The following is a 12,043-nucleotide window of genomic DNA, read 5'->3' as shown; positions in this document are numbered from 1 at the left end:
CATAATTTTGCAAAAGTAGTTTCACTAATAGCCTATTGTTGGCCAGAAGCCTTACCAATAACATAAACAGTTGATGGACACATATTATTTATATGTATTATATTATATTATATACTGTACTCATAATAAAGCTAAGAAAAGAAAATGTTATTAAGAAATCATAAGGAAGAGGATATATGTTTCCTATTCATTAAGTGGAAGTGGATGACCATAAAAGTTTTAATCTCTGTCATCTTCACATTGAATATGAAGAGGAGGGGTTGGTCTTGCTGTCTCAGGGGTGGCAGAGGTGTATATACCTGTGTATAAGTGGACCCATGTGGTTGAAACCCGTATTGTTCAAGGGTCAACCGTATGTTGATATTCCTATTTCTGAAAGTGAAAGAAGAGATTAAGAAAGAGGTAGGAGACTAAGTTGCTAAAGAAAGAAAAAGAGCTAAAATTTAAAATTTCTGCAGTGAAAGTCCTGACTTCACCACAATGCAATATATCAATGTAGCACAATTGCATTTGTACCCCATGAACATATGCAAATAAAACATAAAAATTAAAAAATAAAATAAAATTAAGGACTTTGGGGTGGGGAATTACAGATAAGGTTAATGTAAAATTTCTGGCGCACACGGACTGTCTCTGTTGAAGTTCATGCCCTTCCCCCACCTTTAATTATACCATCTACTTAAGTTTGGATCATGTTCTTTCCTCTCTAGACCATGCAGTTGACATGTTGTCTTTACAGGTGACAGTAAGTTTTGAGCACCATAGACCAGTAGGGTCTCCTCTAACATACCATATCTATCAAAGCATATAATTGTCATGGGTTCTAATTCTAACTTTTAAAATACTAACAGAAGGGGGAAGACCCTGACTCTAATGATTTCAAGCAGGGTTCTTAGAATTTCTGTAGACACGGCATTTAAAGTGGCTCCTGCTCAATTATTAATTATTTGTGCAAGCCTGTGGGAAATTACTCCTCCTCTCAAGATCAAGACAAAGTGGGCAGAAGGAACAAAGTTTATGGCCAGATTGACTGACAGCTGGGCAGGCCCGAGATTGACAGGTGCCACTGCACCACTGATTGGCTTTTCATTTGAGTGTGGGTGGTAACAGCTAATTTTATACTGTCACCCAAAGAACAAGGGAACCCCTGGGAAACATATCCTCTTTTTCATTACCCAAAAAAATTACAAAACAAATCTTTCCATGCAATTGTGGTTGAGAATGAGGGCTATTACTCTGATTACAAAGGCTACTTCATAGGACAGCAGGCAACATGTGGATATACTATTTAAAATGACAAATGCCAAGATGTGTGTGGTATGTGTGGGTGTGTGCCAGTGTGTATGTAAAGAATTTGAAATTGCCTTCTGCAACAGTTTACTAGGGCTGCCCTAACAAAGTACTGCTGACTGGGTGGCTCAGAACAACAGAAGTTTGTTGTCTCAAAGTGCTAGAGGCCAGAAGTTTGAGACTAAGCTGTCAGTGGGGCCACGAAACCTATAGGTTTCAACCTTGTATCTTTGTCTTCCGGTGCTTGCCAGAAACCCTTGATATTCCTTGGCTTGTAGTTGCATCCCTCTGATCCTGGTCTGTACACATCAGTGTACTCCCCGTGCCTTCACAGTCTTCCCTTTGTGTGTATCTGTCTCTGTGTTCAAATTTCCTCTTTTATGTGGACACCAGCAGTACTGGATTAAGGCCTACCCGAATGACCTCATTTTAACTGGATTACCACCATAAAGACTCTGTTTCCAAATAAGGCTACATTCTGAGGGATGAGGGGGTTAGGACTTCAAAATATTTTTGTTGGGGGAGATATAATTCCACCTTTAATACCTTGTAAGCTGTTTTGAAATTGCACCAGCCACGTTAATCTTTGTTTGGGCTAGACATTTTTTTTTTTAATGGTGAAATGAAAACAGTGTATCTTTCCTTGTTAAAATTCCTTTTGAAAATTCCCAATCTTGCCTTGACTAAACTAAAGGGATTTTGTAATTCTTTTTCGTTTAGAGGGAAGGGATCAGTTATGCACCCAATGGCTGCATTGGTTGGTACTAGCGGCTGTTTCAGTTTAGAGAGTGGGCACACCTGGTGAGGTGGGATAGTTCAAAAGTAGAAAATTTAGGAGGAAAGGTGCAGGTCACGTGACAGCTGTTCTTACTTTGGTCATTGCTTTATGCCTGATAACTATTCTAGCACAATTGCTCTCAGCTAATTGGAGTTGACTGGGTAATTAATTCACGAAGGTTTTGAGTCTGATGATACCTTATATCATCATACCTTGGTATCTGTGAGGGATTGGTTCCAGGACCCCCGAGGATCCCAAAATCTGCGCACACCCAAATCTGGCAGACAGCCCTGCAGAATCTGCATATAGGTAAAGTTAACCCTCATCCGTGGGTTTCATATCTCATGAATACTGTATTTTCCATCCACATTTGCTTACAGATGTGGAACCCATGGATACAGATGACCAACTGGATCTGTTGAAAAACATCTGTGTAGAAATGGACCCACAAGGTTCAACCCATGTTGTTCAAGGATTAGCTGTACACTGTGCTCCTTCTATGTGACCCTAACTTGATCGTAACCAGGATATTGCTTTGCTTTTCTACCCATGTGCCTTTATGTACATGGTTTCCTTGTCCTGGAATGCCCACAGCTTCGTCTGTATTTGCCTAATTCCTAACTTTCCCTTGAAGCAGAGGTTCTGGAAATTTTGTTCTTAGATCAGCAGGAGCAGAATGGCCTGGGGACTTGTCAGAAATGCAAATTTGTGGGTCTCACTCCACGTTTACTGAATCAGAAACTCCAGCCTTGGGCCCAGCATTGAGTTTAAGTACCCTTCCAGGTGATTTTGATCACACTTAAGCTTGAGGACCACGGCCTGGGGCTAGAGCGTTCCAGGTTCTCTTCATGAAGCACACTGCCTAATCCCCCAGCTGGAGGTCGTTCCATCTTCATTCGGTTTTCTTGTGCTGTCTTATCAGTACTTCTTTTAGGGAGTGACTACTCAGTATTCTACTATCCCCTCCTGGATTATACGAAGTTTGAAGGTCAGTCACACGCACCTTTGTCTTCTCCACATTGCTTACCTCACATTGCTCAGACAGTACTTCTCAGATGAGTGAACTCTTGATTATTTAAATGGCCTGCATCTATGCTTTATAGGGGAACTGGTTTTGCAAGGCCTCATTTGTTTTCTGCCACCCATCTGTGTTTTTGAGCTTACCTCAGCATAGGAGTGAGACTTCCTGTAAGATCCAGTCTCCTTGGCACGGCCACCCTAGTCCTCTCTGGTTATCCAGCATGGCCTCTTTTCTCCCAGTGGCTGGTCAAGCAGGAGCCTCTGCAGTTTCTTAAACCCACCCTGATCCCTTCCTCCCCTGTGCTGTGGCATGTGCATTTTTCTGAAATACCCTCTTATCCTTTATGTGTGTGCGCCTGCTTATTCTATATTATTTTTATATTTTTTACTCTATTTTTTATTTTTACGCTATTTCTTTTTTTAAATTTATCGAGATGGAATCTTACTCTATTGCTCAGGCTGGAGTGCAGTGGTGCAATCTCAGCTAACTGCAACCTCCGGCTCCTGTGTTCAAGGAATTCTTGTAGCCCAGACTCCCGAGTAGCTGGGATTACAGGCACACACCACCACTCCTGGCTGATTTGTTTTACCATATTGACCAGGCTGGTCTTGAACTCCTGGCCTCAAGTGATCTGCCCACCTCGGCCTCCCAAAGTGCTGAGATTATAGGCAAGAGCCACTATTTTATTTTATTTTTATTTGTTTGTTTATGTTTTAGACGGAGTCTCTGTTGCCAGGCTAGAGTGCAGTGGCCCAAAGTCAGCTCACTGCAACCTCTGCCTCCCAGGTTCAAGCGATTCTTCTGCCTCAGCCTTCCGAGTAGCTGGGACTACAGGCACGTGCCACTGCACCCCGCTAACTTTCTGTATTTTTAGTAGAGACAGGGTTTCACCATGTTGGACAGGATGGTCTTGATGTCTTGACCTCGTGATCTGCCCACCTTGGCCTCCCAAAGTGCTGGGATTACAGGCGTGAGCCACCACACCTGGCCCTTTATTTTTTTAAACAACCTAACTGGGCCGGGCGTGATGGCTCACGCCTGTAATCCCAGCACTTTGGGAGGCCGAGGTGGGCGGATCATGAGGTCAGGAGTTCAAGACCATTCTGGCCAATATGGTGAAACCCCGTCTCTACTAAAAATACAAAAATTAGCCGGGTGCCGTGATGTGTGCCTGTAGTCCCAGCTACTCGGAAGGCTGAGGCGGAAGAATTGCTTGAACCTGGGAGGTGGTAGTTGCAGTGAGCTGAGATCGTACCACTGCTTTCCAGTCTGGGTGACACAGCAACACTCCATCTCAAAAAACAAGCAAACAAACAAACAAAACAACAAAACCTAACTAAAGCATCATCTCCTCTGGAAATTCTCTTCCCCGCCTCTTTTTTTTTTCTTTTTTTGTTGAGACAGGGTCTCACTCTGTTGTCCAGACTGGAGTACAGTAGTGCAATCAAGGCTCACTGCAGGCTTGAACTGGGTTCAAGCCATCTTTATGCCTCGGCCTCCCAAAGTTCTGGGATTATAGGTGTGAACCACTGTGGTCAGCCCCTTCTCTCCCCTTGATGATTTTGGTGCCTTCCCCTCTCCTCGTCCTTTTCAGAGTATCTTAATTGTTCCTTCCTCTAAGTCCCTTGTGACCACAGGTTCGGTGGGTGTAGTCTGTCCTTTCTAACTCAATGCCTCCAACATAGCAAGGCCTCAATCAATGTTTATGGAATGGGTGGATGATAATCTGAGAATTCAGCTTAAACATCATAAAAATGCCCTAGGAAGCAACAGGCGCCTCCTCAGCCCCTCTGCTCCCTGCCTTGTCTTTCACCACAAGGGCTAGCAGTCCTCCCAGCATTCAGTTCAACAGACTTTTTTTAACCTTCGATACGCCCTTCCCTAGAAGTGAGACTAGTTAAATGATTTTGCCAAAGCATATTTGTGCACATACAAAGACATATAATGAAGACAAGTAGCTGCTGTGTTCACCTCCTTGTAAGCAAATATCAATAGAATAATGAAATTTTTGTGTTAGGATATTTTTATCCAGTCTGAAGACAAATGACTCAAGTCATACAGGGTAGTCAATACTTGGAAATAAACCATATTAATTCCACTATAAATAACTAATGTTCACCTAGCCCCAACTCTGGGTCAAATATTTTCCAAGATGCTAGGGACAAAGGGTCGCTCTCTTACCCTAATTTTCTTGTTCTCCCTCCCTCTCTCTTTCGCTTTTTCTCTCTGTCTCAATTATCTCTTTCATCAGATGCTCTCTGTCACATACTATGCTAGGCTTGTGGATATAACAGTAAATAGGAGAGACTTAGTCTCATGGTATTTAAAGATAAGAGTCTCTGAACAATAATTAATCACACATGTATTCCCTATGCCTAGCCTAATATCTGACAGTGATGCTTGTTAATGAATCAATGAATGAATCAAACAAATCATGAATAAACTAATTAAAAATGTTCCTATGCATTTTGCTTAAGAACAGCCAGCAACTCACGTTTTATCAGTGCATGTGATTTGGGGGCTGTCATTTCTGGCTGGGTGCTGGGTATTCCAGATAATTCCTCCCATATTCTCCTTCTTCATTCATTTATCACTCTCCTCTTTTTTCTTTCTCTCTTAGTCTCACAGATAAATGATAGGTTAGAATCAGAGCAAGAGAATCTATTCAAGGTTGCTTTTTTCTTTTTTTTAAACTTCAAAGCTCTGGTTTTGCAGAGCCATCTGAATTCCTTGTGATGTTGACAAAATATAAAGTAGGATGCCTCCAAGTTCAGCAGAAGCCTGCCAACCACTGTCTTGTAGGCTGATATCTGCCACTGGGGGAGCTGCAAGTTCAAAAGGTCTCTCACTGGGAGTCTGCCCTGGAAGCTGACTGTGGCCCTCATCTGATAGCCTCACGGGAGAGTACCTAACTCCCTTTCCTGCAGTGAGGCTATTACTCACAAGTCCCCAGAATTGATGAAAATAGCTGCAAGGACAAATTTAGATAACAGTGGGGGAAGAAATGGTTTGTGGATCAGAGATGCAAATTGGCAATGGCATTGGGTAATAAATGAGTCCAATCTGTGTAAGAGGCTGGGGTCATGCCTATTATTGTCCCACACAGCGACACTGGCGAGAGCAGGACTTTGGCAGGCATTTATCACGGAGCATATTACAAATGTCATTAGTGAAACATTAATATTACAAAACATTTTAGAAAGGCTGAAGCAATCATCTCATTTTAATAACATAGGACAGTTCTCACAGATTTCCTTTATTTTCTCCTCAAGCAGAAAATGAGGGACATGCCAGGATGATCAGATCTCACTCTTTGTTTGCACATTGCAAACTGAAACTGTTGATCACTGCATTTCTTTCTTCTTAAATCGGGTCTGCTTGACATGTGACGTGCCATGCATTTCTCTTTATTTAAGGAGACAGAAGACCCTGTTGTTTGGAGGTAAGAGAACTGCCCCTTGTTGGTTGAAAATTGTAAGCTCTGAAGATGGATTTTTTAGGCTCCCAATAAATACTGAGCTGCATTTGTATCTTCTGCTATGCTTTGAAGAGAAAAAAAAAAAAAAAAGAGACCTCTGATGCTCTTAGCATAATAGCAAAGGCTTTAGGAGTTGAGGGATACTTCCAAAGACACCTGACTTTAACTCTTGGAATTCTGGCCACTTCCACAAACAGTAGCCAGAGAAATAATCTCACTGGCCTCCGTCAAACTTCTCCCTGGATTAAGCATCTATTATATGCTGTAATTTTGCTGGGAATTGAAAGGAGTATTAATAATAAAACCAAAAAAGACAAATCTGAATTTATAAACAATACATAAAATCATTGATTTACAGAATATTAGAGTTGCAAACCATTTTAGGCAGGTCCTAATTTTTTATATAAGAAAATGGAGAACAATTGGCTTTGCTCAGACTAGTTGGGCGTATTTGAGAGAGAATTGGGACAAGAAACTAGGACTTTAGACTATATAAAGAAGGAGTTCAAGACTTAGATGAGTGTCAAGGCAAATACAGTGAGGCAATTCAGAAAAAAAGCAACCACAAAAAAATCTCAAACACCAATATGAGACATTATATAATCAAGTGACAAAATATGTGATACAGATAGAAAGACTAGGACTGGAGAGCAGGGGGAGGCCAGTGACATTAGAGTTGAAACTATCCAAAGGTGGCATTGGAGTTTCAGCTGATGATGCTTGAGTGTGATAAAATAGATGGTATTGGAAGAGGTTAATCTCGATTTGATGAATTAATGACTAATAAATATTAAAGGGCAAAGGGTAAAAATGATCAATAAACATGCAAAAGAAGGAATCGACAGGATGTAGGTGGGACACAGTAAAGGGTCATACCTAGTGGAGAAGGGGATTTGTATTGAGAGCTGAGTCTGATGGACGATGTAGCCTTAGCTCATCTCCTGTGCCAGGCACAAGGAGTGAGAATAAGAGCATGAATAATTTAGATCTCCTGTCAGACCTGGACGCAGATCCCAGCTCTCCTAAATCCTAGCCTAAGGACTTTTCCATAGAAGCAAATAGCTTCTTGCAGCTGCTTCTTCTGGCGGTATGTGCATATAGATTTTCTTCTGTGCAGTTAAAAAATTTAGATTCATGCTTGCCAAGGTAGATAAGTCTGGGTTTTGTCTCAGCATGAGAAACCATCAATAAGTTATAAAAATAAATAAGTAAACAAATTAAAACAACAGGTGATGGTGGTGTTCTGTGTAGCTCGAGGGGGTCAATGATGGGGAGAGAATTACAAGTAAATACAACTGAAATAAAAACTGAGACGATCTAGGAAGGGTAGCCGGTTCTTCTGACCTCACACTTTATGTACATGTTAATACCTTTCTTTGAAGCTGTATAAATTCACGTTGGTCAGAAATTCCCAAGTTTTTCCCCCAAAGTGATCAGGCCCATTGCTCATGCTTCCTCCCATCCCATCTGGAGCTTTCTTCTCTGATACTAAATGATGTGGCAAATTGACATTTCTGCAATAGCATAGAAAAAAAAAACAGACTTTATGATGTATGCACTGCATTTTCATGCTCCGGGGCATAGATAATTTAGCAGTGGCTTGAAATGAAGGAGAAAGCATTGAAAGTCCTGTGGGAATTGGATAATACCATTGGGTTGAATGTTATTTGTATGACTTTGGAAATAATTAATTTCCCAAATCTACTTTGTTTTCCAAGTTTATTAGTCTACTTGTTGCAGGTGACTCCTTGGTGGTTAAACTCTCAGGATGTGGGGTTGAGTAAGTATTTACTAATGAAACCAGGTATTAAATGGCATTTTATTCCAATGTCCCAAATAGAGGAGGGGCCATTCCAGTAGCCTGCCTTCCTGGGAAGGAGAGACCTCTGCCCAGGATTGAGGAGACCTGGGTCCTATTTCCAACTCTGATGAAGACAGTGAACTCCTCCATGAGCAGTTTACTCATCCTTGGACTTCCCACTCCAGGACTGGTACATAAGAATTGTCAACTAATGTGTTGCTGAATGGATGCCAAGCTAGTTGTGTAATTCTGTACATTTGCCTCTGGGTCTCAGTTTTGTCAGTTGTATAATAAAAGCATCATTGGTGTTCATATTTAAAGTCCCCTTACTACACTAAAATCCTATGACACAAGCCTTACATGATTTGGGCTTCACTTGTTTAATTATCGTTTTGCCTCAATCTGATCAAAATGTTAGCTAGTAGCCTGAGATAAATTGAAAAATCTTCCTGTTTTTTTCTCATGATAAAACGTCTAAGGCAACTTCTATTTAAAAAAAAAAACTATATATGAGTAGTTATGAATTATTTAGGCATAAGACCATGTCAATAGCAATGAAATAAAATATTATTAAACTATTATTTAAAAAAAAAAATAGCTGGGGGCGGTGGCTCACGCCTATAATCCCAGCACTTTGGGAGGCTGAGGCGGGCAGATCACAAGGTCAAGGGTTCGAGACCAGCCTGGCCAATATGGTGACACCCCGTCTCTACTAAAAAATACAAAAAAATTAGCTGGACATGGTGGCGGGCACCTGTAGTCCCAGCTACTCGGAAGGCTGAAGGGGGAGAATGGTGTGAACCCCGGAGGTGGAGCTTGCAGTGAGTCCAGATCACGCCACTGCACTCCAGTCTGGGCGACAGAGCGAGACTCTGTCTCAGAAATAATAATAAAAATAAAAAAATACAAATACAAATACAAAAATTAACCGGGCGTCGTGGTGTGTGCCCTGTAGTCCCAGCTACTCAGGAGGCCGAGGCAGAAGAATCACTTGAACCTGGGAGGCAGATGTTGCAGTGAGCCGAGACTGCGCCACTGCATTCCAGCCTGGGTGACCGAGCGAGACTCCATCTAAAATTAAAAAAAAAAGTTACATTTATGGGTCAGGACGCATTACCCTGGTTCATTCAGCATTATTTTTAATTTTAAAAATTAGCCCAAATGGGTGGCTCTACCATTATGAATTACCTAGTAAGATAAAGTTAATGAGAAGAAAGCTTTGCCTGACGTAAGAGCTTAAGAAATCCATATCAAGTTCATTGCTGAATGGCGAGATGTGAGTGCAAGGTGATTTATTTGACATTTTAATGTAAATGCAATGTAATATCCTTCTAGAGATTACGTTTGTCCTTTTGCCTCCACTGCAAGAAGAGCCAAAAATATGCCTTAGAATTTTGGAAGAGAATTGCCCGTCTTCAAGGAATGGTATTGGTCTCCCTGCAATCGCTGATGAGGTTCCTGGGGAAGAATAAGAACTCCTAGCATCATTGATGTAGCTTCTTTTAGATGGGTGAGGCTGAACAATAACTCTACTTATTGTATACAGAAGAGGAGTCTAATCAGGTCTTTCATGTTTTGTGTATTTAAAAGGGAAGGCTGCTGGACCTCTAAAGTATGGATTTCTGGTTGGGGAGGAGATTGGGTTGTTCTGGACCAAGGAAGTGGGTGGATACAGCAGAAGCAGCCATGAGTAGACATATGAAAGCCAGCTGGTCCCTGGGTGGTAGCTGTGTGTAGCAATGGAAAGATCTGAGCCCTGATCTATGCACACTTAGCGGCACATTAGATTATTTCAACATTGAAGGACTGGGTGGACCCTTCTACAGATAGGCCTGGGCAAGTTTCTGTTCAGGTGGAAGCTCAGATCCTGCTGGTTGGGTGGGTACAGGTAAGCCTTCAACAGGAATAGAGACTTCAGGAGGCAGTGAGCAGATTCTAGCTCTGGCATTTGCTTGGGTGAGGATATGTCTGCCCTCCCAACCCTCCTCTACTTTTGGACTTCTAAAAGGTACCTGGACAATTCAGGAAGTAAGAGGCATCTAAGAAGCACATTATGGACTTCCTGCTAATGATGCAGATTAGGCCTTGAACCATTCATTGATAAATAATAAAAAATATTTAAAATAATAAAGAATAAAAAAGTTGTACTGGCAGCTCGAGTTACGGGAAAACTTTATAGTATTTTTACAAGTAATATGTACTCATTTAGAAAACGTAGAGAATGCAGAGAAGTAGGAAAAGTAAGAGCATTCAAATTCACAAACTCAACGATGATCACTGTTAATACTTTGGTGTGACTATCTCCTTAAGGAAATGGTGCTTTAATAAGTGGACTGCAAATATTCATGGGTCAACTGCATATCTTTTGACGGGGGAATACTTTGTGCAGAGTGGTGGACTGGACCCACCCCTCAGGCAGTGCAGCCTTTCAGATTCCACAGGTACCTAGGTTTGGTTTTTATTGAGAACTAAAAGCTCCACAAAGGAGGAATTTTTGTCTTGTTCACTGCTGACTCCCAGCAGCTAGAACAGTAACTGAAACATAGTTGCACTCGAAATATATTTACTAAGTGAATGAATGGATGAACATGTGCATGTCAGTTGGGGTTACCAAATTTAGCAAATAAATACCTAGCATTCTCATTTAAATATCCTTTTTTTTTTTTTTTTTTTTTTGAGACGGAGTCTCGCTCTGTCGCCCAGGCTGGAGTGCAGTGGCCGGATCTCGGCTCACTGCAAGCTCTGCCTCCCGGGTTCACGCCATTCTCCTGCCTCAGCCTCCCGAGTAGCTGGGACTACAGGCGCCCGCCACCTCGCCCGGCTAGTTTTTTGTTTTTTTTTTTAGTAGAGACGGGGTTTCACCGTGTTAGCCAGGATGGTCTCGATCTCCTGACCTCGTGATCCGCCCGTCTCAGCCTCCCAAAGTGCTGGAATTACAGGCTTGAGCCACTGTGCCCGGCCTAAATGTACATTTTTAATAAAATTTTTTAGTGTAAATATAACATTGCATGGATATATTTGTACTAAAAATTATTTGTTATGTATCTGAGATTCAAATTTAAGTAGATATCCTATCATTTGTCTTGTACCCCCTCTTAGGAGGTTCTGTTTCTTCTAGATTTTCTCATTCTGTTGTATTTTCTTGTTCCTTGTTATTGGGATATTGAAGCTGTGCATCCCAGGAGAAGGGAGGTAGATGACTGAAGTGTAACTTTCAAAAGGCAGAATAAAGCTTGACACAGCCTACTTTATCCAAATGGCCCATAACCTGCAGTCCTACCAGCCTCTCAAAGAGCGAAACTTTGCAGCTGGCAGAGATGTGTATGGCCCAGCTGTGCTGCCAGTCACTGAAGAAACCATGTCTTGGGGAACCTAAGGAGAAAAACTCAGTGGCAATTGCTTGTCAATGAAAACAGGTGAAGTGGTTACTTATTTAACATTAGGCTATGAAGTGAGTCTATCCTCGATAAGGAAAGGATAAAAGCTTATGTATGAGAAATTTCATATTCAGTTGAAATGAATACATAGCCTGCACCTTCTTTCTTGAGTAGTTGTGATGTCAGCTCTTCCTGGGGTTCTTTCTTTGACCCACTTCTCTTCTCATTCTAGGTTAGCTCCTCCACTCCCATGGTTTTAATCGATGAGTTACAAATCTAATGTCTGTAATGCAGATAC

The sequence above is a fragment of the Macaca nemestrina genome, chromosome 1 (genome assembly GCF_043159975.1).
Source record: "Macaca nemestrina isolate mMacNem1 chromosome 1, mMacNem.hap1, whole genome shotgun sequence".
NCBI lineage: Eukaryota > Metazoa > Chordata > Mammalia > Primates > Cercopithecidae > Macaca > Macaca nemestrina.
This window is presented reverse-complemented; position numbering follows the sequence as displayed.